The 13,404-nt window shown below is 38.0% G+C and overlaps 1 long non-coding RNA gene across 2 annotated transcripts; it reads left to right on the top strand.

Annotated features, from left to right (window-relative positions):
• The first annotated feature begins 5,307 nt into the window (after positions 1-5,307).
• LOC118471820 (uncharacterized) lies at positions 5,308-12,755 on the top strand. Of its 2 annotated transcripts, XR_008600998.1 has the most exons (4): positions 5,308-5,407; positions 7,677-7,881; positions 9,008-9,148; positions 12,691-12,755. It is a non-coding gene; the product is annotated as an uncharacterized LOC118471820 (long non-coding RNA). The 2 variants fall into 2 exon arrangements; XR_008600997.1 differs by lacking the exon at positions 12,691-12,755 and having other exon boundaries at positions 9,008-9,262.
• Positions 12,756-13,404: the final 649 nt, after the last annotated feature.

Here is a 13,404-nt window from a genome sequence, read left to right as displayed (position 1 = left end):
GCCTCCTTAATCCATGGTTTGTGTTTGTTGGTCTCTGATGTTAAATCCTCCCCCTGTCCCAGTCCATGATGTGCTTGTTTCTTTTACAGTGGTCCCTGATGGCTGATTTTTTGTTTTCTTCATCTGCTTTTTCTTTTTGTCTTCTTGTGAGTCGTCCAGCTGTTTCCTTTATTCTGTCTGCTGTTCCTTTCTTCTTGTGTTGAATGATCTTCCAGTTTCTCCAGTGTATGTTTTATCACATGATTTACACGGAGTTTCATATATGATGTTGCTTTTTTTGTCTTTTGGATGGACTAATAGCTGCTGCAGTTTTCTATGTGGTTCTACTGCTGTGTTGATGTTGTGTTTTCTCATTATGGGATGTATGGGTTCTGTTGTCCCTCAGATATATGGAATGCTGATTATGCCTTTATTTTTATTGTCTGGTTTTTGTGTATGTTTTGTTTTTGTTTGTTTTAGTTTTTTTCTCTTTGTTTTTGGCTTGTTGTTTTCCTTTGTTTATGGCCCATATGGGATATTGGTAGTGTGTGAGTGAGTTCTGATGTGTTTTTCCTCCTCCTGTCTGTCTTTATCATCGGTTATGATGCTGGTCTGTTCTAATAGGTGTTCTAACTGGTAGTTTGTGTTCTGTGGATGTTCTGATGTCCAGAGGAGGTTCTGGTCCGTTCTAATAGTGTTCTAACTGGTAGTTTGTGTTCTGTGGATGTTCTGATGTCCAGAGGAGGTTCTGGTCCGTTCTAATAGTGTTCTAACTGGTAGTTTGTGTTCTGTGGATGTTCTGATGTCCAGAGGAGGTTCTGGTCCGTTCTAATAGTGTTCTAACTGGTAGTTTGTGTTCTGTGGATGTTCTGATGTCCAGAGGAGGTTCTGGTCCGTTCTAATAGTGTTCTAACTGGTAGTTTGTGTTCTGTGGATGTTCTGATGTCCAGAGGAGGTTCTGGTCCGTTCTAATAGTGTTCTAACTGGTAGTTTGTGTTCTGTGGATGTTCTGATGTCCAGAGGAGGTTCTGGTCCGTTCTAATAGGTGTTCTAACTGGTAGTTTGTGTTCTGTGGGTGTTCTGATGTCCAGAGGAGGTTCTGGTCCGTTCTAATAGTGTTCTAACTGGTAGTTTGTGTTCTGTGGATGTTCTGATGTCCAGAGGAGGTTCTGGTCCGTTCTAATAGTGTTCTAACTGGTAGCTTTGTGTTCTGTGGATGTTCTGATGTCCAGAGGAGGTTCTGGTCCGTTCTAATAGTGTTCTAACTGGTAGTTTGTGTTCTGTGGATGTTCTGATGTCCAGAGGAGGTTCTGGTCCGTTCTAATAGTGTTCTAACTGGTGGTTTGTGTTCTGTGGGTGTTCTGATGTCCAGAGGAGGTTCTGGTCCGTTCTAATAGTGTTCTAACTGGTGGTTTGTGTTCTGTGGATGTTCTGATGTCCAGAGGAGGTTCTGGTCCGTTCTAATAGTGTTCTAACTGGTAGTTTGTGTTCTGTGGGTGTTCTGATGTCCAGAGGAGGTTCTGGTCCGTTCTAATAGTGTTCTAACTGGTAGTTTGTGTTCTGTGGGTGTTCTGATGTCCAGAGGAGGTTCTGGTCCGTTCTAATAGTGTTCTAACTGGTAGCTTGTGTTCTGTGGATGTTCTGATGTCCAGAGGAGGTTCTGGTCCGTTCTAATAGTGTTCTAACTGGTAGTTTGTGTTCTGTGGATGTTCTGATGTCCAGAGGAGGTTCTGGTCCGTTCTAATAGTGTTCTAACTGGTAGTTTGTGTTCTGTGGGTGTTCTGATGTCCAGAGGAGGTTCTGGTCCAGTTCTAATAGTGTTCTAACTGGTAGTTTGTGTTCTGTGGATGTTCTGATGTCCAGAGGAGGTTCTGGTCCGTGTGTGTGGGTTTCCTGTAAACTGTTATTTTGATGCTGCTGTCTTCTCTGTGGTGAATGTTCATGTCCAGGAATGAAATGGTCCGGTTTATTTCCTCTTCGTGTGTGGATTGTATGTTTCCCGTGTCGTCCATGTTGTTCAGATGATCACTGAGTTCTTGTGTGTGTCCAGATTTTATTATTTCCAGGATGTCGTGGACGTATCTTCTCCAGAGTGTGGGTCTGCAGAGCGGGGATGGCTTTGGTTTCCAGGTCCTCCATGAAAAAGTTACTCATTATGGCTGAAAGTGGATCTTTTTTTAAACTTTATTTTACCAGGTAAGATCAGATGAGAACAGTTTCTCCTTTACAATGATGACCTGGCCAGATGTGTCATTGCTAAACCTGGTTTCTGACTGTAGATTATTCCTTTCAACTGAAAATAGGTGGAATTTGGCAATAAACCGGGAGTAATGTGATGATGTCGTCTACTGGGAGGTTTGTGTGTTTTTTTTCAGTGTCCTGTCCTTCATGAGTCGTTCCTGTACGATGTGTAATGTGACGTCTACGGGGGTTTTAGTGATGAATGAAACTACGTCATGTCATATGAATATCTCCTCTTTTTCTACTGTGATATGGTTTAGTTCTTGTCCAGTTGTTTGGAGTTCTTGCAGTGATGTTGTGATGTACCAAGGAGGGGTTTGATGATTTCTACCAGAGCTTTATAAAGGTTTGTAGGTGACTGATCTGATGCTGTCCACTATGCTTTTGTTCTATGGGATGTTTTTTTCCAGTATTTCATTAAATTATCTGCTGCAGAGAGAAAAGGAATAAAAGGAGACAGAAATGAGGGCAAATGTGTTCAAAACAAGTTAAAACATCATGCAAAATGCCTCAAAACCTGCTCAAAAACAATAAAAACTGACTGAAATGACTCAAAAGCTCGAAATTTGTCTAAACAAGTTACAATATTGTGCAAAATACCTCAAAGCAAGATAAAAAACTGACTTGAAATTCTTTGAAAAGACTAAAAAAAATCTAAATTTGTCCAAAACAACTTAAAATATTGTACAAAATTCCTCAAAACATAAAAACTGACTTAAATATGTCTGAAATGACTTAAAAGCTCAAAATTTGTCCAAAACAAGTTAAAAATATTTGTCTAATAACCAAAATGTATCATGACCTGCTCAAAATGATAAAAACTGACTTGAAAATGTCTGAAATGACTTAAAAGCTTAAAATTCAACCAAAATGACTTAAAATTTGCCCAAAACTAATTAAAGTTCTGCACAAAATCACTGGAAACTTCAGTCTTGACTCATAATGTGTCCAAATGCATAAAGTTCCTGCTGTTGGGCCTGAATTTTAATACAGGTGTAACCAGGTGGTAAACAGAGGCAAGTAAATATCCTGAAAACCACTGAAATCCCTGTTTGTGACTCTTCTGCTGATTGTCGTTTTGGACAGCAGGGGGCGTATTGTTATTGTTGTATTGGGGGTAGTTTTGAGGTCAAAGGGCAAGATACTGGAAGTGGTGGGAACAGAACAAAGGGTTACTGGTTACTGTGGGACAGTAAGAAAACTGTAAATAATACCGTGCTATGAAAGACTGAATTATGAAATATAGTGACAGGGTGGTAAATTGTTTGTTATTTGCATTAAAAATCCACTTTATGTCCGTGTACTGTGCTGAGGAGTACCGACAGTTAGAGCAGTGGTTCCCAACCTGTTTGGCTTGGAGCCCCCCCTATAAGCTGCACTCCAGCCCCCAGCGGGCGTAACTCCATCTTTAGCAGAGAAACGAAGCTCCAGCAGTGTTTGTCCATCATACATGAGCAGCGACTTGATTTGTTGAGTGCCGAGGGTGAACTACAATAATATCATCAACAAAACTGACAGCTGCCACACACACTGGCACCATCTTGACCCAAGCTGATCAATCATGATGTTCTTAGTTCCATGAAATATGAATGTATTATTATATGCATTGTGTTTTTGTGTTAGTTAATGATGAGATATTTCTAACTGCTTTTGTGTTACTGCAGTATGTGTTTAGAACAGAGGCTTATAGAGGGCAGTGTGGTAACTGTGGGTTTTATTTGCCCACTAGGTGCCACAGCCGTATGTTTCTGTTTTTAGTACTATTTCTGGTGCTGTTTCTCATATTTCTACTAATGTGTTGCGCCATAGGTTTTTGTAAAACACAATTCATTGTATAAATTCTATTAGATGTAAATAACTTGGGAAACAAAGAACCCCCACAAATTTAATTTGAAGTATTGGTTTCTGATTTAACCCGGCTTCAAATCTAATGTTAGATTCAGTGTTAAATCCACAAACAGAGAGACTTTTGGTGACTTTTCAGAGCGTATTTTAACATAAACTCAGAGTTTTGATGACTTTTCAGAGCGTATTTTAACATAAACTCAGACTTTTGGTGACTTTTCAGAGCGTATTTTAACATAAACTCAGACTTTTGGTAACTTTTCTGTTTGTATTTTAACATAAACTCAGACTTTTGATAGGGCTGGGCGATAAATCGATTTTATCGATTAATTCGAGTTTGTACTTAATGTCGATTTTGTTAGAAGGTTTTTATATTATCATTAATAGTTATGCTTAATAGCTATGGTATGAACTGTTACACTGTTACACATGATGTTTTTAGTACATAAGCTTACTGAAACCTGTACCTATTGTTTCAATGCATTTACCACCCCCACTGTATTTTACTGTATTTTTCCACACACACAGACCACACCTCACATTCACACCCACTCGCATATCATTAACTTGTGAACCCAACTGTATAAATAAAGGACGGCAGGGACCACCTCTTGGTAGCTCACACGAGACGTGTCGTGTTGCACTGTGCGTGGGTTACCCTTGCTGCAAGTAAAAAGAAGCCACGTGTTGTTCATTACAGCGAGCGGTCCCTGGTTGGAGAGCCTTCCTCTCTAACGGATTTGTTTTTATGAAAATCAATTTTCTCATCAACATCCGCCACCAGCGCCTGCCTGCTGGGCTCCTGTAGTTCAGAGTGCGCCCACTGCGGGCTGCAGCTCATTTGCATTAAGTAGACTGGACTCCGGTGTGAGGAGATTAGGTAGGGGGCAAAAAAAAAAATTGGGTGAATCGGGATTTTTTGTGAAAAAATCTGAGATTTTTTTTTAAGGCCATATCGCCCAGCCCTAACTTTTGATGACTTTTCTGTTTGTATTTTAACATAAACTCAGGCTTTGGGTGACTTTTCAGAGCATATTTTAACAAAGTCAGACTTTTATTGACTTTTCAGAGCATATTTTAACATAAACTCAGACTGTTATTGACTTTTCAGAGCGTATTTTAACATAAACTCAGACATTTATTGGCTTTTCAGAGCGTATTGTAACATTCGGAGCTCTAACTCAGACTTTCCTCTCTTCTCCAGCATTAAAACTTTTTCTGCAGAGAGAAAAGAACGACTCTGTTTTTTGCCAGACTGGAGGATGTTGGAGGGAGTCTGTTAATCTCTCTGGACCTGACATTTGAAAACCTCCACCTCTCCTCACCCTCCCAGCCCACTGATGTGAGGAAATCCAGCTCTGAACAGACTGAACTTCTAAATCCCTCCTGGAAGCTTCACCCTGAACAGACAACTGCAACGCCGTGGTAACGGGCAGATTACAGGTAACAGGTGTAAACTGTTAGTAACGCTCAGAGTCACGTGATGCTGCTCCGTTTATGTAGCGAGGCAGAAAATAAGGACGGGAAGCCGCCACATTTAACAGATCAGAGTTTCCACAGACCAACAGTTCACTCTATTTATGCACTCTGAGAGGAAATTTATCGCTTATTTCTGTCAACCAAACTGGGTCAACATCATAATGTAGCATCAACTTCACATCACGTGGAATTTACACTGGAATTTATAAAGAAGCTGAGAGAAAACTGAATTCAAGTCGAGCTAACTTAACCTTCCTGTTGTCTTCATTTACAGGCACCAAAAAATATTGTTACCTTGTCTGAAAAAAATCAGCAAAAAAAATCCCCATATTTCTGAATATTTTGCAAAACCTTCAGGAAGAAAATTCCAATAATTCCTTAAAAGTTTCCTTTAAAAGTTTTATTCATAAAAAATTTCCTAAATTTGACAAGAAAAATCTTGTAAATATATTTAAAAAATGAATAAAAATCTTCCAAAAAAATCCTAAAAATATCCAGTGATTTATTTTTATTTATATATATATATATATATAAAAAATAAATAAATAAAAATAAATAAATATATATATATATATATATATATATATATATATATATATATATATATATATATATATATATATCTCAATAAAACTTGTAATATTTTCTTTAAGAGCATTCATAAAAAAATCTGCGAAATTTGCTGGATTTTAGTTGATTTTGTTGTGAATGTTCTGAAGCATTTTAACATTTCCTTTAGCTGTAAACTTTCTGAAAATGACAAAAAAGATGAAACTTGGTGCAAAATTACTCACAAATTTCTCCTAATGAGATAAAACTTTGACAAACTGACTTGAAATTATCTGAAATTACCCATAATTTGTCCAAAAAGATTAAGAATTTGTGCATAAGTGGATTAAAAAGTGAATTCAAATTGAAGTGAATTCAAATTGAGGTATCTCTATTCTTCTATTTGCTTGTTTGGACTCAACAATTAAGACAATTTCACCAATTTTACTCAAGATTTGGCAAAAGTTCAACTAAAATAACTGGAAACTGTTCAAAATGAATCCAAATGACTTGATTTGCTCAAAAAAGCGGAATCTTTGTGCAAAATGATCCAAAAACTTTTTCTAATTGACTAAATTGTATAAAATTACCCAAACATTTGCCCAAAAAGATTCAAAATATATGCGATAAGTTGATGTGATCTTCTTGTTAAGCACATTTAACTTCTAGAATTAGGGTTAGGGTTTTGGGAATCTAACGTTCCTAAAACTGATTTAATGGTTAAAGATAGATGCATACAAATATATTTTCTAATATACGCGAGTTTGCACACTGTATGCAAGTATTTTTGCTCTATATTAATTCTACATTACAGGTTGTTTACATTTTTAAAAACATTTTTACATACGTTGTTTTACATACAATGTCTTTGACATGTTTTAGTTCTTCAGTGAACAGTTTTTATGTCTGATCTTGTTGTTGAATCAGTTTTAGACATGTTTAACTTCTAGAATTGAAAAGAAAAGAGTCTAAAGAACCTTTCCTTAAACTGATTTAATGGTTAAAGATAGATGCATATAATATTTTTTTTGTCAAATTTATGCCAGTTTGCTCACTCTGTATTAGTTCTAGATTACAGGTTTTCTACATTTCTGCACACAGAATCTTCTCTCTAACGTCTTTAACACATTTTAGTTCTTCTGTGAACAGTTTTTATGCCTGGTCTTCTTGTTAGATCAGTTTTAGACACGTTTAAGTTCTAGAATTTAAAAAAAAGAGTCTAACCCTAACAAACTGTCCTGAAACTTGTAAAATGAATAAACAGAGTGATGGACTGCAGTTTGTTTAATTTTCTGTTCAGCTGAATCTCAGTTGAATCCTGATTTCTGTGCATCATAAAGAGAAACAGTTTATGATAAACGTGCGTTTCCATTTTTTTCAGTTTTTTGTCTGAATGTTCTTTCTGATGATATAAAATCTGTTTATTGTGTTAAATGTGTGTTTTAGTTTCAGCGTTCTGGAGATTGAGATCTATTCTCTAACATTTAGCGTCAGACGTTCCTGCAGAAACCTTCAGAGCCCAGAGGGATTCTTACCGATGCTCAGGAGATGGACGAGGAGAGGAAACGTTGTCCATCCTCCAGACGGATCTAAGACCCGACCGGCCTCTGGGGCGGTGTTTGGTGAAGTTATCTCTGGAGGCTGCTGGAGGATAAATGTGGAGATCTGCAGATAGAAGCCAAGAAGATGAACGGAGCTGGAGAGGAAGAAGACCTACAGTGGTGTTCAAAATAATAGCAGTCCCACATCACTTTATCAGGACCGTCAGTGTTGATTTAACTTATTTCTGTAAGTTATACCTTGAAAAAAGAAACAGGGTGCTGGGGGGAGGAGGGGAGCAGGGCCGTGCAGAGACCTTTGGAGGGGCAGGTGCTCAAAGTTAAAAGGGGGCACATGGAGCAAGAATTTGAAACATCATACAGAAACATACCTCATAATACAAGGTGCAGCAGTGGCTAAGTCTCAGGACTGCTGATCAGAAGGTCATTGGTTCAAACTCTGACCTGTGATGTAGTGTATGTGAGAAAAATTATTATTTTGAAGCTGAATTTACATCACCATTAGACACTGGACTGTTTAACTGTGGCTACTCTTCCTGGAGTCCTTGCTTTTAAATTTCATACCTTTTCCAGACATGTACTGTAGAGCCACGGATTTGCTCACTGACAGTAAAATAATACATCTCTCTGATGCACTTTGCCCATGACAACAGAAACATACAGAAACAAAAAGAAGCCTGGCAGACTTTATCCTCTCAGCAGCTGTGTGGTTAACTAGCGGCTAGAACTGATGACAGGTGTGTGTGCAGAGTCAGACACACACACACAGGATTCTCACTTCATCAGTCATCTTGCAAAAATACACCGTACATAAACGAATCCCGCTGCAGAACCTCCTCTCCATCAGGACCATCAGTTGATGTCCTCCCTCGGGTCTCCGGTTTCTAGACTAGCGGCGCTAGCGCAGAGCTACAGGGAACATCTGGACCCCTCAGAGCAGTGGGGGACGTCTACGTAGATCACGTGACCGACCGACGGTAGATCTGAATTATTTTTAGTTTTGTTTTATTTATTATTTTGGTCCTCAGAGACTTTCACACACACACACACACACACACACACACACACACACACTTACAAATAAAAACAAAATTAAATAGAATTTAAAAAAACAACTTTGACAACAGGGCACTTTGGGCATCAAGGAGCAAAGGGGCAGTTGCTTCGGCCCCCTCCGCCTCCCCCCACCCCCCTCGCCTCCACCTCCCCTGCTGAAGAAATACCACAATCTTGGGATTAATCAAAAATAAACCCCTAACTCTATGATATACAAGAACTATCGACCTCACCTGTTGTCTAAACTGGACAAACCACAGTATTTCAACCCCAACTTAATTATTGACAAAACAATATAGAAAACAGCGGCGGACTACTTCCAGCTGCGGAGGGACACCCTTTTCCAGCTAGCTGCAATCTGACGCAGTGACGCAGCAGAGTGCAACTGACCAGGGCGGAGGGATACGTCATTCTGCTGGGAGAAGAGACACAGCGAGGAGGTAAGTTATCTTCTGAAAGTGCTTTTGAGTTTTTGTTGATAAAATTTAATAACAATGGCAGTTTCTTCTGTGATAAAATGGAATAAAATCAGCACATTGACAGAGCTTTGCGAATATGACTACATTTCCGTGTTTTTCTCTATGCTAATCCATCGCGTTAATCAAAGTTTGAAATGGCGCATTAGTAAACTACACCACTGTTGTCAATGGCGGACATTTTAGTTGAGGGGCGTTCATTTAGGTTAGAAATGCTTCCAACGAGACAGGAGCAATAAAAAAAAACTTTGGAATTCAACATTTGCCTGCAAGCAACTTCTGGCTAACGTTACCCTTTTGTTAGCTAGCTAGTTTGCACACAGTTAAAGTTGTGCCGGTATGCCCGCGAAACTGAGCCCCCCTCCCCTCCCCTCCCCTCCCCTCCCCTCCCCGGATCAAAAGGGCCGCTATTTGTCTATTTGTCCATCTGCACGGTAAGTTTTAACTTGTGAAATAACAAGTTAATGAAGTCTAAAGACTTGGACGCTTATATTTACTGCATATAGTCAACGTATTTGTCGATGGTCCGAGTGTTTGAGGGGAGGCATTTGTGTTTGTACGGCGTATAGTAATGAAACGAGCTGAAATACTGTGAATTTCTTGCATTCACGCTGTTTATCTACCATCGCTCTCTCTCTCTGTATTCATCCTCTTGCTCGCTCTATCACAAGAGAGCTCCTCTACCGCAGCTGCTCTGGGGATGAAGATCTCTGTCCGGGTGCAGCACTGTCTGAACTGTGTGGCTTGTCTAGTTTATCTTTCTCCACTTTTACTACTTACCCTACAGTCTACTGTTAATCTGGTGGTCATTAAATTGATTATTCCATAAAAGGTCAGAAAATAATATTGATGTAGTTCTTTTTTTTAAATTCCAAAATATTTTTATTGTTTTTCACATGAAAATATCAGTACATTTGTATAAATCAATGGCTCACAAGGTCTTCTTAACCCTCTGGCTATGTTCAAAAACAACATCCATTCAGTTTGTTTGTGGCCATTTTTGGCTCCCAACATACTGAGTCTGTAATTTTTTTTAGATTTTTTTATCTTTTTTGCTACTTTTACTGCATAAAGTTTTTAACTAACATCAATTCTTATCATACATATAAAATATTCATTTATTTTAATATTTTTAACCCTTCAAATGCCAGTTTGTTTGCACAAAGCACTTGTTGAAAAACAACCTCAGAAATGACCATTATCTATATTCCCAGTGCTATCGGTTTTTCTTGTTTTATTAATAGCACAGTCTGAGATATGTAATTCATTAACAGCAACACTGATTATGATGCATTATTATTTTTGAGAAGAGAGAGGGTTAGTCTAACCCTAACCCTTCCTCTCAGCGTGTTCGTGGCCAAAAATGGCCACCCCGTTTGTATTCTCAAAATGCTTTAAAATTTATATATACTTTTTTAAAAATTCCACTTTCATCAGCTTAATTTTTCAAATTTGCATCAGTTGTGATCATGAAAACCAAAATTTCATTCAAATTCAGAATTTTAACCCTTTAAATGCCTTTTAGATCACATAATGCTAATGATCTAAAAGGGGAGAAACGCATAAAATCACATTTTTTAACCAACTAATACATGCTTCCTGATTTAGTTTTTAAGCATAATTGCAGCTATATAAATGTCAAAAAACAAAAAAACTCCCTCTCAGCGTGTTCGTGGCCAAAAATGGCCACCCCCTGTTTGCAGTCTCAAAATGCTTTAAAATTAATATATATAAAAATATTTTTCCACTTTTACCAACTTGATTTTTAAAATTTGCATCAGTTCTGGCCATGAAAACCAAAAACCAGAATTTTGACCCTTTAAATGCCTGTTAGATAACATAATGATTTATAAAGGGAGAAAAACACAAAATCACTTTTTTAAATAAAAATAATACATGCTGCCTGATTAATTTTGCTAAATGTTTGTCAATAATTAGCAGTATCAATGATTTTTATGCATCATTAACTTTTTTGTGCACTGACAAAAAAAGAAGAAAACTACCACCTTGTGTTTGTAGAAAATGCAGTAAAAAAAAATACCGCATTATTTTCTACTTTCAACAGTCAAGTTTTTAAAATTAGAATCAGTCCTGACCACGAAATCCAAAATTTCTTTTAGCTTCAGAATTTTAAATCTATAAATTTGATTTGAGAAAAAAATGCACAATACTTGTTTACTTTGAAAAACAACAACATTTATTTTTATAGAGGGGTGGTACTGGATTGAAATGCAGGGTCTCTTTATTAGTGGGAAACCAAAGAATTTTCCCATTATGAGATATCCATTCAGCCGCCAGCTCCTCTGTATCTGCCATTACCTGTAGCTGTGTTTTTTTGTTTAACCGCTGTGTCTGTATTGTCCTCACCCCCTGAGGAGGAAGAATCAGGTACTGGCTGGTACTCCTCATCATCAGTAGAGTGGTGCTGTCATCCTCTGAGGAGGATGTGTCCTCATCTTCACGAGAGGATGTGTCCTCATCTTTGGTAGATATCGTCTCTTCAAGTGCAGTGGATTTCTCCCCATCTTCGCTCTCTGATCGCATCACAAACTCAAGTGCTTGAAGCAGTGAATATGACCTTCTCGCCATCTTGCCAGAGTAAAAATGATCTGGGAGCTGTTGGGCTGCTGATAGCATTAGTACTGACTGCACCTGCATAAAGTCCAGGACAGATTTCTAAACAGTGTCGTAGATTGTTTTTGTTTGCCCTGCAGCTGCATCTTTGCAAGATGTCCTGTTATTTTTTTTTGGAGACTAGATATTTGGGTGTCTGAGGTCTATTCTGTAGTTGTGTGTGGCACTTTTTATGAAAACAACAAAGCTACAGTTGCTTTCAACATGTGCATCAAAGTCAAGTTTGCCTGGGACACTCAAAGCTCAACAGCCTGCATCAGCAGAAATTCACTGCAAGCTGGATCTAAGATGCAATAATTTATTTCTCTCTACATTTTTTTGTGCTGCAATTTCATGTACAGACACACTTTTCATTATCTGACATCCTTAAGATCACACCTGTGTCAGAATTGTGTCATTCATTTACTCCATTGGAGGGCAGTAAGTCATTATACGCCCCTATTGGAAACTAAGAATATTACATGAAATTGCTCCTTTGGCCAAAAATAGACAAATGACATAATCTGGTAGAAAACATTACAAACTACAATTTTGAAATGTTGAGTTAGGAATGAAAGCAATTTTACCCAACTTGTATGCTTTAGTACTGTGAATAACAAGGAATGAAAAAATGTAGTTTACATGGGTTTCAATTGGCCAAAAATGGCCACGATGGAGCCAAGAGGTACAATTGCATGTATACAGTATATGAGCTGAAGATGAGCTAAGAGCTGAAGTTGAAAATTGAAAGATCTGAAAAGAATCCAGACCCCAAGGAAATTTCATTCCATTTGCATTAACACAGCTGAAATGGTCAAAAAAAGAAAGCAAAATTGATTCACATTATCCTTTTTCAAAACATGCAGCTCATTTTGGGTTTTTTTCTCTTGCAGTTGTATAAAGCAGCCATTTCATCAAGCAGGAGGTTGACCCTTCAAAGTGTTATGCAGTGCCTTGATAAAGAGGTATGTATAGCGTGAATTTGTCAATGTGAACTGTAGTATTGCATGAGCTCACTTTTGTCTAACTTTATGTAGGACACAAATCAGAATAGGAGGACAGCTGCCCTTCTTGGTGGTCGGAGGATAACAAACGAGGAAGACCAACGTCAGGATGTAAGAAAATTAACATGTTTATATTAATCATTGACTAGCTTTACTGATATTCATTTAAACAAAAGTAAACATTCTTTTTTCCCCACAACATTGCAGAACCTTTTTCATTACCACTTTCAGTTTTTATTAGGTCACCTGAGGCAAAGTGAAGGACCTAAATTAATTACAAATTTTAAAGATCCCAGGCTGTCCAGAACCCTATCCAGATATGGTAGAATCCAATACACTTTGTGGATGGAAGGGTCCAGGCCCCAGGGTTTCACATTTGGCAAAGTTTATTTCCCTTATCTATAGTAATCGTAACCTTGATGCCCTAGAAATTAAGATCTTGATAAGTTTGTGAAGTTTGCATTCAATCCTCAAGTAATGAAGCCGCTAAAGTGGTGACAAAACCCACACCCACTCCACACACACATCTCTGAATTAAAAACATTAGCTTAATCTATGATGGAGCTGAAAAAATCTGACCCACCAGCATTAGGTGTTTGCTTC

The sequence above is a fragment of the Amphiprion ocellaris genome, unplaced genomic scaffold (assembly GCF_022539595.1).
Source record: "Amphiprion ocellaris isolate individual 3 ecotype Okinawa unplaced genomic scaffold, ASM2253959v1 Aocel_unscaffolded247, whole genome shotgun sequence".
Classification (NCBI taxonomy): Eukaryota; Metazoa; Chordata; class Actinopteri; family Pomacentridae; genus Amphiprion; species Amphiprion ocellaris.
This window is presented reverse-complemented; position numbering and strand designations above follow the sequence as displayed.